Genomic DNA, 26,757 nt, shown 5'->3' on the forward strand with positions numbered 1-26,757 from the left:
AAATCATCAAATGACATTGTTAAACCACTAAAGAGACGCCTAAGGCAGTTGTGAATTATAAATTTGCATAGATATTTATCAAAATAGCTTATTAAAACGAGCCTTGAAATTATTAACTTTCGAACGGCAAAAATTGAAACATTTCGTTTCAAATGTTTCCCATACAAAGTAGAGTGTCCGGAATTAAAAGCTGTCCGTAATATGAATCAAAACGGTATCTCTTAGAATACTTAACCGATTTGTATGATTTTTCTAGAGTAGCTCCTTTTTACCTAGCATTGTTATTTGTTTGAAAAATTGACCAACAAAAATAGCCGCCAAAGACATATTATATGGAGAATGTCGGTCCTCCAAGGGACATTGGAATACCTTCAAAACAAGCTTACCAATGAATAATACCGACACGGATTTTCAAACTAGAAGAGTTTTTTGAAAACTTGTTAAAAATGGTTATCGTGATTTGAATATTTTCTTTGCGGTAAAAAAAGAAGCTGCTGGTAGAGAGATTAATGTAAATACTTGTTTTTGACCATTTTTAAATCGTCCGCAGTTGAAACCAGATTAAAAGTATCTATTCAAATTTGATAAACTTAAGATTATAATTTCCTCCACAATAAATAATGGACTGATCAATAATCCTATCGACTGTGATAAATAAATCTTTTCAGATTTCTATTGGATGTACAGACCAAGCACAAATTTTGTACAACAAAGTCGTTTAGAAATGGTGCGAGTTATACAAAACTGTTGAGAAATGCTTCTATAAATTTAACGTTATTTACAACTTTATAGTGAAATAAATCGCTCAAAACTCAAACTCAAATATAGATATTCAAAAAAAATAAGGTGTGTTATTTTTATCTGCAATGGACTTGAAATGGACCTATGGTGAAGTCGTGCCCATACTTTCTGGGACACCCTGTAGGGGAGCTTACGTTTTGTCGGTTGTTCTTTCTCTTTGTCCAGGAGTATTTTGTCAACCAAATCTTCTGAAGCTTGGCAATAAGATGAGCATATATGATAAAAGTATTGATTGGAATGTTGAGTCCAATAGATATTGAGAAAAAAAAACACCTATGACGAAGAGAACAAACCAGCTGAAATACAACAAGTCGCCCTATTGAGTTCAAAGCAATAATTATGATAGTTATTCTCATGTTTCCAACTATCATTCATGATTTGAATTAAGAAGACCATGAAAGTTGAGTAAACCTTGAAAGTATCATTATCATTTTGCAAATATCTAGATAAAATTAAAGATTAGTTACATATCTAGCCTACAATCATTTGTTATGGAATCCATTGAACACATTTTATAATTTATTTATACAATAATAACTATTGTGAATAAAAAATAAGAACGATAATTGTTTAAATCTTGCTGAACCATTCAGTAATACAACAATTATAGACTCTATTATACACCTTTGGTTTTATAATGTTTGCATAGTTACAACTATCAAATAAACTGCAACTGTTTATTCGGGTGAGCGTCCACATCCGAAACTGCCATAGTACTTTGAATCAGTTTTGCATTAGTTGGGGAGTCCGATAAGCAGTGGACCAGCAATGTGGAGGCCAAAAACCGGAAACCCGATGATTTCCATGATGATCATGGATCGGGGCTAGTGGGGAGAAGGGCGCAAATTTTCAACCTGCGGTTTTCCTGTGTCGAGTTGTATCGTTTCCCATGTGGGTTTCCTCGGGGGAAGGAAAACTCCCATTTTGTAATATCGAATCCGGAGAACGATTCATAGCACAGAGAACGCTCCGATAACGGGGACCGTTTCCCAGCAGCGCCATTCACCTCAAATTATGTGGTTGAACTTTATCCCTCTCATGCTGATGCTGGGCGGATAAATGGATGATACAATGGCCAGAATGCATCCCCAAATTGCACTGGGAATGGTTTAAGTAGCGGTTTTAGTTGCAAATAATAGGTCATTTACGGATTGGCGGGGATTTCAGATGACGTGTGTATCCCGTAATGTGCCTTATTGAATAACCATCTTTCTGAATTAGCAATCGCATATTTACTATCAGTTACCCATTGGATTAAGTATTCGAATATTTTAAACTACTTCTTCTTCTTGGCATTACGTCCTCATTGGGACAGAGCCTGCTTCTCAGCTCCACAATTGTTAACTGAGAGTTTTCTTTGCCAAAGGCTGCCATTTTCGCATTCGTATAGCGTGTGGCAGGTACGATGTTACTCTATGCCCAGGGAAGTCAAGGAAATTTCTCTTACGAAAAGATCCTGGACCGACCGAGAATCGAACCCAGACACCTTCAGCATGGCTTTGCTTTGCAGCCGCGGACTCAAATCACTCGGCTAAAGAAGGCTTATCTGGTATCGGTGCTTACAATATTTTCCATTGCACTTCCTTCATGCTTCAACGACCATGTTCTGTATGTGTTGCTCAACTAGCATTACACCTTAGAGTACGTAAGTTCTCTTCCACCTGAGATCTTCTTCATTCTTACCGATATTCTAATTCTATGTAACTTTCCTAGAGACTGGTCGATCTACGAATCCGGCAAAGCACTTGCAGAATGGAATACGCCAAGCTTCAGTGCTTTGTCAACTCGCTCATACACTTAAACCCTGGGTTGGATCCTTTCTCATTGCTCCATCCTGGGCAATGAGAAAGCGGACTATCTGGTCAAATAAGGCGCTAAAGAAGACGATGTTTACGAGCGTCATATCTTCTTCGATGATTGCTTTGCATTGGCCCAGTACCGTTCTGATTCAAATTCCGGACAGCTTCAAATTCCGGACACTCTACTTTGTATGGGGAAGATTTCACTTGAAATGTTTCAAGATTTCTCGTTAAAATGTTCCCAACTTTAAGGCACGTTTTAATAAGAATTTTGCATAGCAATCCATGAAAATGTATAATGCGCAGCTTGTTTTGACGTTGCTCCCTCTGATGGGAAAGTTTAATTTTCAATATAACTATTTAAGTTTTGCTTTTCGTGAGCTGTCTGAAATTCGAAACAAAGTGTCCGTAATATGATACAAATGTGAGGTTGCGTCCGGAATAAGAATCATGGAAAAATCACTAATTTCTATTTATTTTAGGTAATTCAAGCAATGGAGCCCGAATCTTCACCCATCATACGAAAGTTAAGTGTTTTGGAAGCTTGAAAACGCAAAGGTATGATACGTTATGCTTCAATTTGAATACTTTTCGATCGGTGATACTGCACTGAGGCCGTAGTGTCCGTAATATGAATCAAAACGGTACCATGCCGTTCTAAATCTGACTATGGAGTTAAGTAAAAAATAGACTAGGTTGCTGCATATGGTTATCACCAATCAACGACTTCCTTATGTTTAACATTATATACAAAACAGAATGCTGCAATGTACCAGTGCACTGATAACATAGTACATGAATCAGCAAACTTTGAAACAATGGCAAAAAATTGAAAACCAACCACTTCTGCCTCCCCTTTTGTACATTTTACTGCATATTATTATTAAACACACGCCAACCATTGCCGGAAGGGAGTCCCATATGCTGTTAGGTATATGTGTGTAACATGCGTTAGCAGCAGCCAGTGCCAAAAAGATTTACGACAGTGACACGAGTGCGGAGTAATAAAATATGATGAAAAATGGATGTAAAATAAATAAACGATAAGTAATATTGTGGTGAGGCACGGAAAAGGCATCGCCCAACCCTAGTGAAGGAAAAGTAGCTCCACATTGAAGGGTTGTCCCATAGAAAAGTGTAACAATGTGCCAATCTCAGCGTTGCAGAAAACCGCAACTCTACAAAACTGTGGTCGCCTCTTACATTGCCTTGTTAGTTAGTACGAGACCATGAATGTATTGCCAGGGGAAGGAAGTTCATCAAAGTGTCATAACCTCCTCTCGGAGCAAGGCTCGATGTAGACTGTATGATTGTCTCGTAAAGTTTACCATCCTGCCATTCTGTTTAAAATCATAAAAAAAATGATTATATGACCCATAAAGTTGGTTACTGTAGTGTCCGCTCCAGCGCAGAGCCATCCCTCTGTAGTAACAACAACTCTTCAACGAAAAACCCATGGGCCCGGAACGCAATGTGCCTTTCAATTTCGAAAAGATCACTTGAGATTCTTTTTCCTCGTTACGCACTACCTCCGGCATGGCATCTTTGCAAGGAAGGAAAAAAAACGATTCCCCTCGTTTTGCAATGAATATGAACGAGTGCACCGTAAAACGCTGCCCTCCGGAAGGCTGTGTTTTGATTTAATTTTGCCAGAACGCATGTGGGTACTCGTGCAGGATACGCAAATATGAGAAAAATAGATGACAAAATATGCAGATTCAGAGCTTACAGACATAAATCTAAAAAAAATCATGTTGTACTTTTTGAGAGACCATAAGACTCTGCTAACTCTATTTTTGGTTAGTAAGAAGAGGATGACTGCGATTTCCATTGCATATTTCAAAGGAATTTTATAGGGATGATAATAATCATTTCATAGAATTCATGAAAACGGTATATCTTGTACTATTATATACAAATAAGTCTTCCTCATGGATTTGCAAGCTGAAAGGCTAGCTTGTGGTGTAAATACTTACTAAAGCGATTGGTATTTGTTTCAATTAAACTCGAATTATGTAGTAAATGCCTTTTAATGGAACAGTATGGCTTATGAAAAATAAGCTAAAATAATCATATCATGTTTTATGATACTTTTCATATAGAAAATTGAAACGAATCATAAATTTAAGACGATGTTTTTCGTTTTGGATTTGATTCTTATCAGTTACTGTCCCCTTACAAGAGAGGATTTGGAAGCTTACTTTCAAATTCTATCATGCAGCCATCGAGTTTAATATCTTCGTGATGAAATCTTTTAAAACGTAAACGATTGGATAAGATTCTTCACAGGCCTTGTCTCAAACATTCTCCCATGTCGGATGATAGACGCATTTAAATCTAGAGCGCATGAGGCTTAAATATATTTTACTCTATTCTGCTTATTCTGAAGAACGGCTTTCACATAAGTCTAATGTGCGGCTCTGTCTTGTTGAAAAGCTATGAGCCGATGTTCATCTAAAAAATCTTTAACCAAAAGATCAAATTTCATTTTCAAAAAGCTGACGTCAGTGCTGACTTTTTTTAAACTTTGGCGAATAATGAAAGCGCATCGAGCCCATTTACGCAAATTCTCCCAAAACCATGGCTTTGATACAATATTTTGTAATCATGAGATTGTTTTGGGTGTAACTTTTTTTCGCGTGGGTAAAAATTAAGGAATTAATTTTGGGCAATACTAGTTTAGAGTTTTATATTTGTTTGTACAAAATTTTCAAGCAGTTTTCAAGATGGATTGGAAACAAAAAGAGCTACACCAACAAAATCCTGGTGTCGATAGATAATCCTGTTCAGAGAAAAAGATCGATAATCCTGTTCAGTCACACAGATGGAAAAGGCTTGGAATCCACCATTCTACTGTGTCCCGCTGCGAAGATGTTCCAGGAAACGGAGACCATCGAGTGGAACGCTGGAAGCGGCCAAATACCAAAAACACAAATACCCAGAGTATGTGCGGAAGATAAGGGATCGTTCAAATGTAACGTAACGCAACAGGGGGACCAAAAAGGTCAATTCTTCGATCACATTCTTTCTCAAAATATTTCACTTATCTATAATCACTCCCAAATTGCTAACTGGACATCAGAACAACGTTATATTACCATTCGTGTAGTTTAAGCAACTGCTAACTAGTCAAATTTCACGGATCGTGCCGACTTCCAACACGAATTACGAAGATTCGTTCGTTTGTTTACACTTCCTCACCCACGAGCGAAGGATGCTTTTCGCCCAATTTTATCACGTAGCAGGATTGGGGGCAAGTGTGCCACCCCTGATTTTTATAAAAACTACAAACTACATTTTTTCTTTGAGCTCAACAATACGTTCCCTTATAGTTTATAATACTATGGTCAAAATATGACGAAAATTTATCTATTTTTCAAGTATTTACATCGACTTTCGTGATGTAAATTTCAGTGATTTTTTTATAAGATTTCGTTGTTTCTTAATAGCATGGTGAGAAGTAAATCAATAACAGATATTCTAAACGTACAGTACATCGTGAAGCTATATGAATGTGTACGTAATTGGTTGAAATCTATACTTTTTGGGGCAAGTATGCCACCTATTTGGTACACAAAAATCGTCGAAGTGAAAGTCTTAAAAATGTAAACATCATGAACAAAATCATAATAATAAACCAAAATAAGGCACCAGTAGTGGTTTCTGAAGTGTTAAAGGGGAATAGTGAACATTTTTGCTCCCACAGAGATTTTTTTCTCCAAATAATCGATAATAACATTGTTTTAGGCGTTTGAGAACTATTTTACTTATTTTCATCAATATTTTATCATTATTTAGTGCTGATCTAGTGTAATATTATACAGATCCCCCGTAATAAAAGTGTAATTCATATATCGTATTGAATGGAGACAAAAATAACGATTTTACGCCATTGCTTCAAAGTTTGCTGGTTCATATACTATGTTATCAGTGCACTGGTACATTGCAGCATTCTTTTTTGTATATAATGTCGAAGTCGTTGATTGGTGATAACCATATGCAGCAACCTAGTCTATTTTTACATAACTCCATAGTCAGATTTAAGGTGGGGGCATGGTACCGTTTTGATTCATATTACGGACACTTAAGGCCTCAGTGCAGTATAACCGATCGAAAAGCATTAAAATTGAAGCATAACGTATCATACCTTTGCGTTTTCAAGCTTCCAAAACACTTAACTTTCGTATGGTGGGTGAAGATTCGGACTCCATTGCTTGAATTATCTAAAATAAATAGAAATTAGTGATCTTTCCATGATTCTTATTCCGGACGCAACCTCACATTTGTATCATATAACGGACACTTTGTTTCGAATTCCAGACAGCTCACGAAAAGCAAAACTAAAATAGTTATATTGAAAATTAAACTTTCTCATTCGAGGAAGTGTTATCTGAAGCCAAAACTTATTCAGAACCACATAAATACAGTCAACTCTCCACATCTCGATGATCTAAATCTCGATTTATCTCCCTATTTCGATTACTTCTTCAGTTCCTTCATTCTACATACATTTTCACTCTCCATATATCGATATACTCCTTATCTCAATATTTCCCTATCTCAATGTGATTGTCATTCCAGATTTTCTCTCCATATTTGAGAATACGGAATGACGTCCGTTTGTTTATTATTTTCCTGGTAGATGAGCGAATTTCAATCCAGTATTCATTACAGGGCCCAGATAGCCGTAGCGGTAAACGCGTAGCTATTCAGCATGACCATGCTGAGGGTCGTGGGTTCGAATCCCGCTGGTCGAGGATCTTTTCGTAATGGAAATTTTCTCGATTCCCAGGGCATAGAATATCTTCGTACCTGCCACACGATATACACATGCAAAAATGGTCAATCAGCAAAGAAAGCTCTCAGTTAATAACTGTGGAAGTGCTCATAAGAACACTTATCTGAGAAGCAGGCTTTGTCCCAGTTGGGACGTAACGCCAGAAAGAAGAAGATTCATTAAAAATGTGTTCTTTGTGTCGATCTCTTCCTATCGCGATGGTCCTTTCGATATCGAGATGTAGAGAGGCGACTGTATTTTGAAAAACCTTATTCATAGGCCAGGGTTTAGAAATTTGCCTAACATATATAACCAAATGCCCTTAAATATTGTTTTTATTTTGGTAAATTGACAATTTTCGTCTATAATAACTTAACATACAGAACGAACTGCAAGTTAGTTGCAATCTTTCATAAGGATTCTTTACAAGTATCTTTTCCTTATGTTATCAGTCGTTCCTAGCTGTCATTTTCACCCCCTTTCCAGCGTTTTCGCTCCTCAAATTTATATTTGTATATTTTCGCCCCATTGGGCTTCAAAATCACCTCCAGAGGAATATCGCGTCTTGGACAAATCTCAGCTTTGAAAGATGGATGCATAATGATTAATCATAACCGAAACTTAACTTTGTGGGAAGCTTATTAGCCTATCATAAATGTCATATAATGGTGGAGATTTGCTAGAAAAACCGAAACAAAATGACTCATTCAAGTTGGAAAACGAGCACCTTGATACTTTCCATATTATTTCCGATGCATTCCTTAACAAGATTAGTAAATATGCTTAGCTAGCTTAGCTTAGCTTAGCTTAGACTGACTACACATATCAATGGTTGCTATTCCGTGATTGACCGAAGTCAGTGAAAATGCACAAAGAATCAACTAGAAGTTCGGCTGGGATTGGCCATAATCTTCTTCAGTGTGCATAATTCAGTGCCTCTATTTATACAGGGTCAATAACGGCGCCGGCCACGTCCTTGCAGTCAGGTGGGATTGGGGGAAGGAATGTTAGTGTGTAACCTTTGCTATTTGGAGACCGTGTTTGCCTCTGCATCTCCACAAAGGTTACTGGGAGGGATGTTTGTTAATGGGGAGGATCGTTGGGTCATAGGATTCACTTTGATAAGCGATTAGACCATGATAAACAATGATTTGTGAGATATATACATGCTTATACGTAAATATAATATTTTCATTTGATATGAACAATTTCTATGTAGAGGAAAATTATGCCGACACTTGAGGTGACGAACCATTCAAAGTTTGTTGAACAAATACCTAAATGTAACATTCCTACAGCTGTCAGGACGAAAGCATGTGTTATTATATTTTACTCATTTGAAAAGAAACAAAAAGCTCGATTGGCTGGGACATCATAGAACACTCTTATTCTTATGCCGACACTTACAGTGGCGAACCATCCAAAGTTTGTTGAATAAAGTGAACCTTTCGCAAGTCTACACTTGTAGTGTCGAACCATTCAAAGTTTTTTTTAATTACAAAAATAAAGGTATATAAGAGGTGTTCTGAAAAAAAAGTTAAACATAAATAAATCATGAATCAGAGTTTGTGTCGACACTCACAGTGACGAACCATCCATAGTTTGTTGAAAAATCATATTTACATCCCACCATTGTAACGATTGAATGTGCAGTCATACATATTTTATAGATTAGAAATAGTAGCATGAAACGAGCTCACCAATTGATCCGTTATCCTTGACTGAGCAGCCAAAATCCACTTTCGGCTTCACTCGTTTGCTCGGCTATAAAAAAGCACTCAGGAAAAAAAAATAAGCGCGCGACTCAAAAAGAATAAAAAAACTGTTCGGGCTTTCTTGACGCACTGCCCAGGAGCAAGCGTCAAGGTCGAAGGATCAAACAGAACTAACCGATCGCGGCACTTTTTCAGTTACTCCAACTGAACTCACCGATCACGCCACTTTTTCATTTACTAGACCAACGCGCGACATGTTTGATCCTGCCCTCGTCGCTCGCCCCGGCAAAAGCAAGTGTCAAGGTCGAAAGATCAAACAGAACTAACCGATCGCGGCACTTTTTCACTTTCTTCAACCGAACTCACCGATCACGCCATTTTTTTACTTACGAGACCGACGCGCGACATGTTTGATCCTGCCCTCGTCGTTCGCCCCGGCAAAAGCAAGTGTCAAGGTCAAAAGATCAAACAGAACTAACCGATAGCGGCACTTTTTCACTTTCTTCAACCGAACTCACCGATCACGCCACTTTTTTACTTACGAGACCGACGCGCGACATGTTTGATCCTGCCCTCGTCGTTCGCCCCGGCAAAAGCAAGTGTCAAGGTCAAAAGATCAAACAGAACTAACCGATAGCGGCACTTTTTCAGTAACTCCAACTGAACTCACCGATCACGCCACTTTTTCATTTACTAGACCAACGCGCGACATGTTTGATCCTGCCCTCGTCGCTCGCCCCGGCAAAAGCAAGTGTCAAGGTCGAAAGATCAAACAGAACTAACCGATCGCGGCACTTTTTCACTTTCTTCAACCGAACTCACCGATCACGCCATTTTTTTACTTACGAGACCGACGCGCGACATGTTTGATCCTGCCCTCGTCGCTCGCCCCGGCAAAAGCAAGTGTCAAGGTCGAAAGATCAAACAGAACTAACCGATCGCGGCACTTTTTCACTTTCTTCAACCGAACTCACCGATCACGCCACTTTTTTACTTACGAGACCGACGCGCGACATGTTTGATCCTGCCCTCGTCGTTCGCCCCGGCAAAAGCAAGTGTCAAGGTCAAAAGATCAAACAGAACTAACCGATAGTGGCACTTTTTCAGTTACTCCAACTGAACTCACCGATCACGCCACTTTTTCATTTACTAGACCAACGCGCGACATGTTTGATCCTGCCCTCGTCGCTCGCCCCGGCAAAAGCAAGTGTCAAGGTCGAAAGATCAAACAGAACTAACCGATCGCGGCACTTTTTCACTTTCTTCAACCGAACTCACCGATCACGCCATTTTTTTACTTACGAGACCGACGCGCGACATGTTTGATCCTGCCCTCGTCGCTCGCCCCGGCAAAAGCAAGTGTCAAGGTCGAAAGATCAAACAGAACTAACCGATAGCGGCACTTTTTCAGTTACTCCAACTGAACTCACCGATCACGCCACTTTTTCATTTACTAGACCAACGCGCGACATGTTTGATCCTGCCCTCGTCGCTCGCCCCGGCAAAAGCAAGTGTCAAGGTCGAAAGATCAAACAGAACTCCCTTAACAAGATTAGTAAATATGTGATAAAAACTGACCTATGTGGCAAAGTCATGTCAGAACATAACGCAAACTTTAAAACGAATGCTTGTTTATGCAAAATTCAAGGTGGCACAATTTTTGCATTGGTTGTTTTCGCTATCAGGTATATTTTCGCAAAATCCTTTTTTGAGGCAATTTTTTTAAACAGGACTTAAACTTACGTTTGAAATTTGATTTAGTATGACTTTCGATTTCTGTGCATTTTCCCACTATAACCCTTCTGATTTTATGAAACTTCGTCGAAGACATTCGATCGTATTTTAATTAGGGTACGGCGAGGTAAGATGGTACAGAAAAAAACTATAACATCATGTTTATCTTCAGCCAACGTGAATAATGTAAGTTTAACTTTTCTATGGATAATAAATACGGAACTTGTGAACTTCAGATTGTAATATGTTCCGATTTTTTTCTGATTTTTGGTATTCAGTACAAGAAATGGAAATTTGAGTAAATTGATCCACTTGCCCCACAAAGGATGGGTAAGGGGATCACAAATGAAAAAAAATATTTTTTTTGGTCAAACCAAATGTAATGCAACAGTACCTGCAAAGAATGATATTACTCTCATTGATTTATTTGTTATTGGTGTTACGTTACATATTTTAATAGTTTTGAAATATAAAAAAATCTTAAGTTTATCAATATATAGGAGAAGGAATCGACCGTGATTGTTTTATTTTATTTTGTTTTATGCCTGTAGCGGTCATGCGACTCAAAGCTAAAAAGAGTCTATAGAAGCAAATGATAGAATCGAATAGGTGGATAGGCATCGCAAGGGAGCGACAAGATTGAAATTTATTTAGGTGGTGAAAATTGAGCAAGCCATTTTAAAGTCAGTAAGCATCGAAGCGTCCTGTATTTTGCCTAGCTTCTCTACTGGAAAAGGGTTGGCTCAAAGCTTTGAGCTTTGCTACCAACACAGGCAAAATACAGGAGGCTTCAATGTGCTCATGATCATTATCAATATACCTACTATGAAAATTTTTTATGCAATGGTTCATACTGATTCAAGCAAGAAAAAAACATTGTAAATAGAAAGTTTTAGTGAAACTTAAAGCGGGGTAAAAACGCTCACCAAGGTAGAACGGACCACTTCTAGTTTGTCATGAAAATGGTGGTTTTCAACAAAGCAACAGCGTGCCAAAGTTGATCATTCTATATAAAATTGAGCTTTCATCACTGTTGCGGCATGCAACTGGGATTTTTGCTCGGGTGAGAAGGAATGGAACGATCAATTGATCGTCTGTCAACCTGTTGCCGGGAGCAATAGGGCACATGACCGATAGCTCGATTGGAGGGTACTCTAAACAACTCAAGCCTTGAAAAGGGCTGTTTTGCTTTCACTGGTGGAGGGAGGTAAAGGCGGTCACTTTCACTTAACTACTATATTCTTAACTAGATGTTTACAGAACAAAGTATGAAAGAAAACTGATTCTCTTCATGCGGCTCTTAATCATACCGAAGCGGACGTCTGTACCGAATATTGTTTTAGGTGAAGTTTAGTCATTACCAGACAGTGATCATAGTGGTTACATACGGTAGGCTTAGGAGTCTATAATGTCGGAAAAGAGACCTTCACCAATGATAACGTTGTCGATTCGGTCTTCTGTGCTGATCTCCAGCTGTGTTGATATGGACAATTCACGGCAATCCAAGAAAGAGATTGAAAAATCCCTCACGAATATACTCGAAATTGTATTATTCAAAAGTTGACGACGGCAGTTTTTCCCATCATCCATAATGACCACAGTAAAAAGCAGCACAAAAAATTGCTTCAACCATGGGTAGGTATCAGGTCACGTAAACGTGTATGTGTACCGTGGAGATGTGTTTTGCACGTAATTTCCAAACCAACGTAGAAAGTTCTTCCACCTCCTGGCGAAGACAGCCGGTGTCAGTTATCCATTATTGCTGCTTTATGAGCTGTCGTATAAAACAGTGACATTGCTGCTGGAAGCGGGGGTTGAGTTGTCATATTGTTCTGAACTCGTTTACCCCCTGAGTATGGTAAGCTTGGCAAAATGAACCCTATGCTGCACCTCAGGAAATGCATGTCGTAATAAGTGGAGCATGGGTTGGTTAGGTTATAAACATGTGATATTCATGCTCGAAATGAGCAGCGAAATGTTATCATTTTATCACCTCCCACTGTTTCGGAGGAACGATAAAGTGTCTCACCGTTCTGCTGCGTTCCCACACAGCAAAAAATAAGGTGTAAAATCACGTCGTATGCGCTGCACATCACACGTCGTGCATGGAATTACTTCGATTCACTGTAATAATGTAATGAAATAGATGAAACAACGTATTTAGACCAATCACGTCGTTTCATGCATGTTATCACAACAATTTGATTGTATTTTCACGCAATACTCACGTCAAGAGTGATGTGCAGTGAATATAACGTGATATTACAAAATTATTTGTTGCTGTGAACGGCAACGGTTGCCCTAAACGGCATTTAATAAGGAGACGTAATATGTTGAGAGATTGCTCGTAAAAAATGGATTCATAATCGCGTGTACTTTAACGGCTGTGCGGGAATGTCTCCGGGGAAATATACAACCTCATGAATTTCCCATGAAACGAACGAAATCAATATGTTTCAGCAATTAAACTCGAGAATCGGCGCTTTGTCTTCCAACGATAGGCGCCATCTATCGCAACGGCGACGGCGAATTTATTGGCACTTCAATCTGCCATAATGGTGAAATATGTTTTCGAGAGTTGTTTCCTTGACGTTCGGAAAAGTATGGAGAGCTTAATTGCTTTCCTCTTGGTGCAGCAACTGCCCGCAATCCGTGTTTCAGTCTGAACTCAAGCAAACCGAGCAAAACTTTGGTAGTCCGAGCCGGACGGAGTGCCTAATTGAGCCAAAAACTAATTTCCGAAGCGTTTATTCTGGTCACATTAGTTTGATCAATGAGTGCGGCTGCTGTGCTCTGGTGGATGGCAAGCAGATAATCATCGGTAAGTGGTCAGCCAGAGAAAGTTTATCTTTTTTGCTGGCGCTAAGCTAAACGGAAAAGGCAAGTATCGGAAGACGAGCAGGATGCGGGAATTGATTGTTCAACAAATTCATCTGTGAGAACAACGACTCAGCTTTTATAGATAAGTATAGAGGACTACGCTGAACGAAGGCCTCATTTATGAACTAAATTGATTCTATTTTAATAATCTTATTAAATTTAACATTTTCAATGAACCGTTTATTTCAACGATATCCTCTAGTTTTGTACCTTCATTTCATTTATTTAATTAACATCTAAATAGATAACACTGAATCAACAACTTCACGCCACAATACTCGGTTCGTGGCCGCATCTCTCAATTTTTAGGTGCTGCCCCACACTCGCCAAATCGATACGCACTTCATCCGCCCTCCTAGCTCGCTGCGCTCCACGCCTAACCGAATCCGACGCGAACACCATCTTTGCAGGGTTGCTGTCCGGCATTCTTGCAACATGCCCTGCCCATCGTATCATTCCAGCCACCTTCTGGAAACTGAATTCGCCGTAGAGTTGGTTGAGCTCGTAATTCATCGTGGTTCACACCATTCACATCGCCAAAGAACGTCCTAAGCACCCTATGTTCGAATACTCCAAGTGCTTGCAAGTCCTCCTCGAGCATTGTCAACGTTTCATGCCCATAGAGGACTATCGACCTTATGAGCGTTTTGTACATGGTACATTTGCTGCGGGAGTGGATCTTTTAAGACCGCATTTTCTTGTGGAGGCAGTGTTCGGCAGAAACCTTCACACAATTTTGCACACCCTTCATCGTCGCTCTTATCAGTCTCGTGAGCTTCCCGGGAAAGCTGTTCTCGTCCATGATTTTCCAAAGCTCTACGCGGTCGATACCAAGGTATTTAAAAGGGAGGTAATTGTCAAATAGGGCATTCCATCATATTGGAAAACAATTTGACAGCTGGCCGGTTTGTTATGCTTCATCAGGGCAGTAAGCCTTGAGATCCTAGTAACATGTTTCCCCTCAAACCATTTTGCTTTGCTCCTGTCAGTCAACTACGGTTTTAGCGTTCTCTTTTCGAACTCGTTCTTTAAATTTTTTAGTGCTGACTCTGGAGGAAGATGTTGTTTACTAAATACTAAAACTAAAAAAACTGTAAAAATTCAAAAAGCGTCACATTGGAGTGGGTGTGTGCCCGATATGGCCGATTCTAGCGTTATGAAATATGAAAACAACCCGTAATCGGCAGTTGTATGTACGGTTACCTACATTTTTGCACATTACAGGTGTGCAAGTAGGAAGAATTGAATTCAGTACTCAATAATAAAAAACTCATAGAAGGGCAAATATACTCATAGGTATTTCCGGGAATACACAAAATACTTGAGAAATATATGGATAATTATTTATGCAACAATCTCGAAAAACGTTCAAAATAAGACACCATTTCAGCGATTTTTGGGCTCCATTTTGTTTCATACCGTTGCAACAAAAAGTCTGAAAATAGGAATATAAATTAGTTTCCAATTGTTACTTTCTCCATAGCTCAAAACTTCGTTCTCAATGCATACGAATTAAAACCGAGTACAGCACAATGGCCTCATGATGCCTTAAACAAGCTGAAATCTTGTTTAAATGCACAATCACGATATTCTAAAACTAGAAAATTGGAATAAGGCTTGAATTTAAACTTTAAAATGCGCTTACCGACTTCTGGCACTTGGAATCAGTCTTTCTGCTGCACACATTTTCAATTTGTTTTCCAAAACATAACAACACTATAATCGTACCATGGAAACGACATTAATCAGCGAAGGGGAAAGAACATCGCCAGCCAGCCGACTCACCAGCTGTCATTTTTTTTCTTTTTGCGTGGAGTTGACTCGCTAGTGTAGGGTGATGTGCTAGTAGCCATCGTATTAAGCTTTGATCAGTGAGAACTGCAATTTCCCCAGTATTGCAGTGACTGATGCTGATACAAACCGATGCCAAACAATTCTTTTTCAAAACGGCTTTAGCATTGTACAACAACATTTTGATAAATCTTGATCTCTTTTTGGAAATAATGCAAAGAAAATGCATCTTACCGTATTCTCAATCCGTCGTATCGTTTTCAACTCCGTCGCAATCAGTTTCCAGATTCGTCTCACAACTTATGGCTCACTGTGTGTATTGAGTGGTTAAAACACAACATATCAACGCTATAATAAAATGTTTAACTAGAATATATAGATCTACGAGCATCTCCCTCCATTCCTTCAGCATGATGGAATATACAAATTTCCTTTAAAATTAATCGTTCGTCATCAAATTCAGCCCAAACATATGAACACAATTCCTTTTGACCGTACAATTATGGCATTTGCTCACAGTACAGCGAAAACAACACAATCAAAGGAACCGTATTTTTACGTCGAGCGTCGCGCACACATTGATGCGCACAAGCTATTTTTTTCTCAGTACGACGGATTGAACTTTGTTTACATTCTCAATTATACGCGGCAGTTGAGGAAATTTCGTAAAATTTGGTGATTTATTGAAGTTTTACGGCGTGTGATTGGAATGAAATCCTTCAGTGAAGAAGTACGAAGGTTTTCCAAAGTGAAAATAAGTGCCCGGCGAAGTAAGTCACCCACGGGGGCGGGAAGAAACTTGTGTTGGGAAGTGGTGTGGCTCAGTCGATCGCTAAGCATTTCTCTCAAATCGTGTTCGTCCATGCGATTTCGGTGACAAAGTGCGAAGTGGATAATTGAACTGAAGTTATTTACCAAAATACAGTAGTTTTATTGCATTTTTGGTGTAGAAGTGTACAAACCATATCAGCTTTCACAAAATTACACTTGGATAATGAATCTATGTTGCAAGTAAGTTTGAATATCCGCCGTAGTGGAACATTTAAAGTTTGAAACGACGAATAGTAGCGCTTACGACGAAGTAGAACAAAACCCTAATTGAAGACGGCGTGATACAACATTCCAAACAATAAATTCAACGGATAAGCATAAGTTTACATGATAATTCGATGAAATAATGATTTATTCAAAAAAAAAGCTAGTAGAGGTGCAAATCTGCATTTTATCCTGTCAGTTTTGTTTATATTCTATTACAACGTGAATTGCATACCTCGCGGCGTTTATTTCTTAGCCAATAAATTAGGTTACAGCTGCTGGTGGTGCGCTAATTATTGAACGCTTTAAAATTCACAAAAAAAAACATGTTTTTCTAATAAAATCTCCTCGCATTATGCAACCATAACATAAATCTCCATTTTAGTTTAAAGAACATTGAAATCCATTTTGATTTGACTTCGCTAGAAGCTATATTATTGCGAGAAATATTTGAGTCAAGGCGTAACAATTTGGGTGCTAATCGAATTGCACACGATTTTTTAATTTCGCTTTAGATGCATGATTTTGAGCTTTTCAATGAGAAACAAACTGCCGGTAGCTGGAATGAAGTATTCATTAGTGTTTAGCATAACTATTGGGGTTTCAATTCATTGCCATCAGTGTAATATTTCCCGAACATTGGCAAGTGTGCAGTATCGGAAATAAGAGATGCTCAAAAGCAGTTTTTTCATTCAGAATAGTTAACTTAAGAAATCAGTATCACTCCGCTTGTAAACCGATTCTTTTTATATTTGGAGACGAACTGTAAATTGAGGTAACTCTTAGAGAACTATATTGAAAAATTTGAGTAAAATAAATATAATAATGAATTTTGGAGCTTTTTATTGTAACATAAATAAATGAAAACTTAATTTAGTACTTTACCATTTAATGCCACCAGATTTTGTATTCTTTGACAGATACGCGTATTTTGACCTCAACCGCCGTCTCAATGTCGTGTACTAGACTCGAAGTCGACTTAGACCTTACCTTGTCTTGTACCTCAGTACGGTAAGATGACCATCTCTCGTTCGCTAGACCAGGGTTCAAATCTCAATCATTATTTAATGTTTTTTTTTTTTGTTGTGAGATTTGCAACCGATTCAATCGGTTGCTAAACCTCGTTTATCAGCAATCACCTGGTTTTAAAAGTTTGAAAAACAATTCTGTTTTACTTGTTTTTAATTATGAATCGTGATTTACGGCCAACCACTCGGCTGTGGAAGTTTAACAACTGCTGAAAAGCTTAACATTGCATATACTTTGCAATTGGATTAAATGGACAAATTGATGTTAAGTTTTGCGAAAAAGTTACACGTCTTCTCAGTGAGAATCGAACTCACGACTCCCTGATCTCTAGTTAGGGCACGTTACCACTAGGCCATGAGATGATGGACGCAGAAGTTAACCTGAATTCGATTTCAGCTCCATAATCACGTGTTTTTTTTTTTTCGCAAAGTGCACCTCTTTTGGAAGAATTAGATGCCCATCCAAACCCAACGCTTTCTATTTATATCCAATGCCTAGCCCGAGAGCGCATTATTTATAAGGTATTGAAATAGCACACTACACTAGCCAGCAACTGTGCTGGCTGAGGTTTCTATTGTGTGGGCTTCCAATGGGTCGCGACGTTCTCAAACGTTGATATAAATAGAAAGCGTTGGGTTTGGATAGGCATCTAATTCTTCCGAAAGAGATGCACTTTACGAAAAAGGACCACGTGATTATTGAGCTGAAATCGAATTCAGGTTAACTTCTGTGTCCATTAGTCCTCTCATGGCGTAGGGGTAACGCGCCCTATCTAGAGATCAGGGAGTCGCAAGTTCGATTCTCACTGAGAAGACGTGTAACTTTTTCGCAAAACTTCACATCAATTTGTCCATTTAATCCAATTGCAAAGTTTATGAAATATTTAGTTTTTGGTATTACATAGTTATTTCTGTTTTGTTTTTCGTTGTGTAGAAAGATAAACAATTCGTCATCACGCGGTTTGATTTTCTTCTTCTTTAAAAATTCAAATGGATAAAATAAAATACACTTCACTAGTTTTATACCATATTCAAGTATCTTTTGCCCCTGGCCATGGATCCAGAAACCAGCTCTGAATTAAGCGGCAAAGTTTTCCCATTAATATTACACACTTATCGCATTACAGTGCGGAAAATGCCCAATTTCTGTTCGACGCAATACTTCGAGCAGGCTAAAAATGAGGTGAGAAAGTTTGGGTGATTCTAGGGTATATATGTAGGCACAAGGCCCACGTGAGTCGGCTTGACAGCTTCCACCAAGTAACTCGAACCAAAAAAAAACAGGGAAATAAAAACTTTCGATAACCGGAAGGAAGCAGCCGTCTGCCAATTTTTGTTCTAGGACTCGTTCTTTTTTGCACTGTGAAACATGTTTCCAACTCCCATCGTCATCGTTGCTGCTGCTGAAGTCGTTGTCGGAGGAAGTATGCGATCGAAATTGGTCGGGAGTCGCAGTGACAATTTCACGGATCACCAGATTTTATGGGGGAGAGTGCTGCGAACTCTGCAGCTGGTTACTAGAACTGGTGGAAGCTAACTATAACGGACGAACGGAATCTGACGAAAGTAGCAGCCAAAGTGTGGAAAAGTTTAATGTTATTTCAGGCGCCACGCTTCAAGAGTTTGAGGTGATGAAGTGTGAACGTAGAATTGGGGTGGGTGAAAGTTTTGGATTTTTTTTTTTTCCTAAAGGACTTTTATGAATGTTTCGATCTAACTGGTGATGAATGGTTCTGTCTCGGAAATCGAATTTAACTTGGTATGCTCCACGACTGTTGTCGACGAACATGTAACACGTATTTTTGTGAATATCCAGTGGTAATAATTTGAGTTTCATTGGGGGCTTACGAACATTTTTGCTATGAACTCGATTATAAAGACTAAAATGCATTGGCGTAGCTAGGATTTTCTCCTGGAGGGGGCCTAGAGGGGGCCTGAAAAGTTATTGGTTTATCCACGAAATGTCGGTCACAACCTTCGGAAATTTCGTAATTTGCATAGATTTGTACAAATTTCGTAGTTTGCATAGATTGTATTAACTTTATTTGTTTGTGATATTGTCTCACAGCAGTAATACTTGTAAATTTCAATTTTCACTACTAAAAATAATAATTCTTTGTCCAATCCAGTTAAAAAATCTTTCAAGCACTCTTCCAAAGAATCAACGACGAATATCTCGTAATTCTTCAACGAATTGTTCAGGTCGAAAATTTCTTCAGGATTTATTTCCATTCTTTTCTAGGGCATTCTCCAAAAATTAATTTACTAGTTTTCACTGAGTTCCTCCTGTGATTCCCATGTAAATCATTCTAAGGATTAGTAGTTATTATTCTACAGTTTGTTTCCTGAAATTTCTTTAGTCTTTCTGATCTTAATAGAAATTTTCTCGAAGAATCTGTATCAAATAGCTTGAAAATATCTCTTGAAGAACTTCGAATTTTAAACATTTCTCCACATTTCCCCATGAAGGTCCTATAAGTACTGATTACATATAAATTCTTGTTGTTAGATTGAAATATTATCCAGTTATTCCTTAATAATATAATAATCACCAAAATCGTCTTCAAAATCACCAAGTAAGGATTCTTCCTACAAATTCATCAAAGATTGTCTCAACAGTTTTTCCAACTTTGCCTTTGAAGTTCTTCCTGAACTTTCAGAATAAAAAACAATAAAATCACAGCATAAATTATTCTAGACTTCTTGCAAAACATATTAAATGATTCTTCAAGGTAACTCTAAGCATTCCTTCTAATATTCCACAAAATTTTTATAAGCCAATAAACAAGATTCTATTGGGAAAAGGTTTTTATCGATTGCTCAAAAAAGTTCTCCACAGATACACATGCATTTTTTTTTCAAAGAAAATTCTAGAATTGTTATTAATCTAAAAATCAATTAGGTATTGCTCCCCGCATTTCCTCAAAATGCTTTCACGAAAATAATGCTTAGAATTTCTATAAAAAATGCCTCCCTGAGAAAATTTTTAAAAGTTCAAACATTCCTTTAAAGTTATAAGTGGAATGCGACGTTCAGTGTTCTTTTATAAACTCTTCCGCAAAAATACTCAAAAGTTTCCCGAGAAATTTGTTCACGGATTCCTTCGGAGAATAATATTATTGTTTCCCCTGGGTTTCGTCCTAGTATTCTACCGATAAATTAATCAGAAATCCATCCATGTATTTTCAAAAGTATTTTTTTTTTTACTTTAAACAGCATTAGCGATTCTTCTGTGGATATTTTAATACAAATTTTCCAACGGAGTTACTAAAGGATTTTTCCATTCATTCTAAATTTTTTTGAAAAAAAAGGTTCTCCAAAAATTTCATCAAAGATTCTAAACATTCCTCCATATTTTTTCCGAATGCTTATTCAGGAATTCTTCCACAAAGAAAATCTGGAAATCTATACACTCTTCATATTTGGTTCAAAACCTACTCCAAGAATACCTCTATATTTTTGTTGAAGATTTCTTCACAAATTACTCTACGGATCACTCAATATCCGTATCCAATTTATTTCAAATTTATAGAATGTTGGAAGAACTTCTTAAAATTTGTTTAGATGATTTCAGTTTATATTGAATTTGTAAAAATTTACTAAATTTTTGTCAAAAATTTCAAGAATTCAGCGAAGAAACTGTCTGAAATTTTTTGACAAAATTCCTGTCGATGTACCTCACAGAAAAGCTTATGTGGTTTTGTAGAATTTAAAACAAAAATTCTTGTTTTTTTTTTTGACTCGTCCTTTATAATGAACAATGATTTACGTTGATGAGAATTGAATTTTTACTGCAGGTTTTTGTATCTAACATATTAGAAAATGTTTTGCATGGGCTTCGAAGTTTCGTGATACTATGAGGAACAGATTAAAGTAAAAACCCATTTCTTCGTACTTGCAGATATTAAAAAAAAAATGTGACGAGCTATATTTAATAATTATGGTAGAACTGCAGAAGTTTAACGTAAAGATATTGGCGTTATTTGAAAAAAAAAAATAAGATAGATTTTACCGTATTTAAATCATGGAGGAAATTTTTACATTGCATTCAAAAAAATTGTGGAATTTCTGATGGACTATCAGATATTATACCGAAAGAATCTTGTAATTTTTCAAAACTCTTGGAATTGTTTTTTTTCCTTTATATTCTTTTAGATGTTGTTTTCTGGAGTATAAAAAGATTTTTCGTACGAAATTGGTCAAGAAAGCGACATATGGTGGAAAGATAAACAACAAAATGTTGCAACAAATAACAGATGGACAACGGAACAAATAAAAATAAGTGATGATATATCATGTTTTCCCAAGAGGAGAATGGCTACAGGATAATTGCAACCTCTTTAATAAATTAAAAAAAAAACATATTTCTCAAGAAGCTCCATCGGAATCTTTTTTGAAAATTGTTCTTGAAATCTATTAAAATTCCTTTTTGATATCTGGATTCCCCAGAATTCTGACAGAAAGCACTATGATTTCTGTCTAGGAATTGCACATGAATTCAATTCCAGAATATGGAATTCTACCGTTACGCTAATTTTGGAAGCAAAAGTATGTTTGAGGGTTTTCGACAATTTTTTCTCAAGATTCGAAGACACATTCCAAACATACTGTTCGTTGATAATTCTTGTATAATCCGGGAATTTGAAGTAGAATTTTCAGATAAAAACATAGGAGAATTTGTGACGTAATTTGTGACGTATTTTGAAAATATTTCCGAAGACTTTTTGATGTACTTCGCGAACTAATTTGTAATATTCTTTCGAGAAAACTATATAAAATAATTTGACAGAATCAATGACTTTTTGGAGGAATTCGAAGGAAAAATTTGAACTTTTTAAATGTTGAGATTTTTTAGTTGAATCCGTGAACGTTTTTGTGGATAAAACGTAGCCATATGGGGAGTGGGGCCCAGATTTGCTTTGATAAATCTACCATGGCGACATCCTGAAATGCTACCACCTTATGAGGATCGTTGTGCCTTGCTGGGAATTGAACCGTTACGTGTACGTCGCAGAATCGATAGACCTGTATATAGAGCGAAAATAATTCGTAGCGAAGTAGAGTGTGCAGCTTTGTTGGAGCGTATTCGACTCTATGCCCCTGAGCGTGTTTTACGGTCCAGACAAGCTATTCAGGTTGAATCCAGGAATACTAATTACGAAGCAAATGATCCGGTTAATTCTATTAGTAGATGTTTTGTAGAAGGTTACGAGCTGTTTGATTTTAACTCTTCTGTAGAGTCATTCAGACAGCGATTGTACAGATCTCGTTTATTCAATTAATTATTTTAAGATTTCTTCATTAAGACCCCGATGTCAGATGGAAATAACAACAATAAAGAATCTAAAGAATCTATAAAGATAGCCGTAGCGGTAAATGCGCAGCTATTCAGCATGACCATGCTGAGGATCGTGGGTTCAAATCCCGCTGGTCGAGGATCTTTCGTAAAGGAAATTTTCTCGATTCCTAGGGCATAGAGTATCTTCGTACCTGCCACACGATATACACATGCAAAAATGGTCAATCGGCAAAGAAAGCTCTCAGTTAATAACTGTGGAAGTGCTCATAAGAACACTAATCTGAGAAGCAGGCTCTGTCCCAGTTGGGACGTAACGTCAGAAAGAAGAAGAAGAAGATGAGGAATGGTTGTCCTCCAGGAGGAATTCACGTTGAAAGTTTGAACTAATCCAACTATATTATTTGAATGTTTTTAAAGAAATTTGTAGCAGAAAGTATTTAGCCACTCTCTTCTTGCGAAATTTGATTATACTAAAATTTTTGAGAATATAATAATTTTTCATGGAAAAGTTGCATTGCTTGAAAAAAATTGAAGCTAAATCAAAGAAAGAAAATACTGCCGGAATAAAAAGAACTATGATCAATTTTGTTGGACTTTTCTTAGAAGCCTAACCCACGCTGAAATCTCTGAAAAAAAATCTGTTATGAATTTAGCCTTATTTTCGCCTAAAATTTCAGCCATCTCTTTTCAAAAAGGTTCCTTCAGTTATTTAGCCTATTTTTATTTAATTTTGTCGGACATTCTACGAATCATAAATAATGTAATGGATTTATTAAGAGAGCTTTTAAACGGATATTCTTCATCACCGGATACCTCGAGCAAGGCACCCTAAAAAAAACTTGGGATATCATATGGCAGTGAAAATGGTGTTTTATGCTAAAACATTTGAAACAGTATTGTTTGCATTATTCAGAAAATCAAATTTAACGAACCAAATTTCCGCGTTTTAGTATCACGGTATTTTTTGCAAAAGAAATGTCGAAAAATTGCGCTTATCGCACACAACAACAAACTGATTCTTGCGGAAAACCAATTGAGCGACAGCCGCATGATTAATCTTTCGGATGTCGCACGATTCACCAAAGTTAGAACCGCCACACTGATGCTGTTTACGACAAGCGAGGTTTTCCCAAGATTGTTGTACAAAACAAAAGACTACTGAAGAATATTTGTCAATTCATTCAGAAGATCTTTCTTCACGTTTGAATCACGTAAATTATTATTTCTTTAATTTTTATATTTTGTATATTATCATCAAAAATTTCTGGGGGGGGCCTGAATGATTCTGGAGGGGGCCTGGCCCCCCTGGCCCCCCTTGTTCCTACGCCAATGCTAAAATGTTACCGTAATTTCGGGTGAAATTGGTCATTCTTCACGGTTCTTCTAGACTCTTTTCTATAATGTTCACAATGCCAAACAACTTATGTACCGAAATTTTCTAACAAATGTCATTTTAGTGTTAACAAATACTTCTAAAATAAAAAATCAGAGGATCTCATTTCGGGGTGAAATTGATCACTTGTCAATGCCATTATTGTTAGTTTTGAAAACAACTCTATATGATAAATAAATTTCAAGAATTACGCGGAAAACGCCTAAATGTATGCAATTTCCCAGGGAATTCAATGATATGTAACAGAAATTCAATTATTTCAACCATATGAGCAAATTGGTACGAGTTTTGGTGATGAAATCTGGTTTGGGGATATATCTCATACATCCTCACAAACTTTCAGGTTTATACCATACTCAAATCCTTGCTTATAAATAGAAGTTCATAGGTGTTTGTCAATACTGCACCGTGCATGATTTTGAAATTTTACGTTATTTTCATAGTAATAAACAATAGTTACGACATGCAACGATTATTTACTGCAACTTACATAGATATTTGTGCTCCAATACGAATAAATAAAATCATGTGATACGATGATCAATTTCACCCTTCTGATCAATTACACCCGATTTTACGGTACATGGATACGAACTATAAGCTTAATTGAAACTTAGATAACTAAAATTCGAATCGATATAGGTCGATACGAATTGTCCTCCAAAACTACACGGATTTCGCCCAAATTCTGGTCGAATGTTCATTACTTTTTATACACAAGAAACCAAATTTTAATGCCAATCGGGACATCCCTCGGAAACCCATAATATTTTAGTTCTATCGTGTTTATCAAAGCTTCTTGATCAAAACCACTACTTGTTAGATATTAGGAGATATTTCTGGATTATTCCGTTTAGAAATAAATACATGTAAATGTACTTACACCTACTCTTGTGAGCAGCCATACTCTTCCTAATAGCAAAAAATAATAGAAAAATTTCAAAATCAATAATGATAATTGGCTTGTTTAGGGGTATCTTGTTTTTTTACATATTCTGATTCTACGTTACAAACTGAACCAGAATCCAAGGTTTCATAATTTTTCGTGCCCTGGAACTATTTTAAAAACACGTTTGAATTTGGTATGGAAATCGCGTATGAATCACCCCTCAGCAAATTTTAATCCGGGATGAGCTGTCATTATGCAAATTGAAATGTCATTGAGTCGACTTTTAATGAAATCTTTTTTATTCATATGCTATATCAAAATTAAGATATTGAAGTGCAATTAAATCGTGTTACACTTAAAAAAATGTGCTCTTTCGATCAAGCTACAAAGAACTGTGAATTTTTCATCACTTAACAACCCAATTGTTGTTTGTTTAGATATGAAATTTAAAATCATGTTTACCTTCGTGCGGGGTGACATTGGGCCAATATTTTTATAAAAAGCTAATGCCAGAATGATGGAAACAATGTATGAAACTTTAAGAATACGTTATAAATAGCTAATAGATGGTCATAGAATAGTTTTTTGACGTTCCTACTAGTCATTAAATGCATCGAAAGAGGCGGTCAACGTTACACCCTACACACCCTACTTTTAATTCAACCATCATCTAGTGCTCGCCGTGGTTATACATAACCTCAAAAAACTCACCAGAATCACTTCCCGGCAGTATGTGGATAGTTGCATAATGATGATACCGATTGTATTCCCTCTCTCATCATTCGTGTGATTCACTAAACAGATCGTCTCCAAGCAGACAAAACTCATTCGGATTTTGCAATTGAACTCAGCAGCAGCAAAACCGCAAACTATTTCACTGTACGACCGCAAAACTATACACTGTTGAAAGCATGAGGTGGTGACTTTGTGTTTGTGTCTAAATAGCAAAAGCAAGAAAGCACGTATTTGCTCCACAGTGTAGGTACGACGACACAATGCTGCAGTAAAGCTTTCTTCGTGGCCGATTTCCCATTCACCACAATGATGCAGTCGGAGAGACGACACAGCCTTCATTCCAAGACGAGAAGATGCAAACATTGTCAAAAGCTTTTCAAGGGTCGATTTTGCACCATGACAGTAGCCAGGATCAGGGGGAAAGAACAGTGACCTCAAAAGGCGAGCGGTCTAAAAATAACTATAGTAAAAAACAGCCTTTGCACGCTTTTTGTATGATACGGTAAACTACTTTTTCATAAAGAGCTAAACGCGTATAGCTAAATGTATAAACTAACGCATCTATTAAAGAGGACAGGATCCGTAATTGATTTCGGAATTTTGAAAAGCAGTTTTTTCGTTCAAAATCTTGAGAATTTACACGATATGTGTACACTGTGTTTTATCCTACAACCAAAACATAGTGAACACATTTTCATCGAATAATTGTTAGTTTTGGACAGAAAACCTGCGTTTGAAGTTTCGATGATTATGATGACGGATCTTTGAAAATTAAAGGCTTGGACAATTTCAAAATGGAAGAAAATTCTGGAGATTCCATACACAAGGCTTTTATAAATCCCTCCTTCTTATTACTTTTCCGATCAATATGATAAGAGCGG

This window comes from Aedes aegypti, chromosome 2 (assembly GCF_002204515.2).
Source record: "Aedes aegypti strain LVP_AGWG chromosome 2, AaegL5.0 Primary Assembly, whole genome shotgun sequence".
Classification (NCBI taxonomy): domain Eukaryota; kingdom Metazoa; phylum Arthropoda; class Insecta; order Diptera; family Culicidae; genus Aedes; species Aedes aegypti.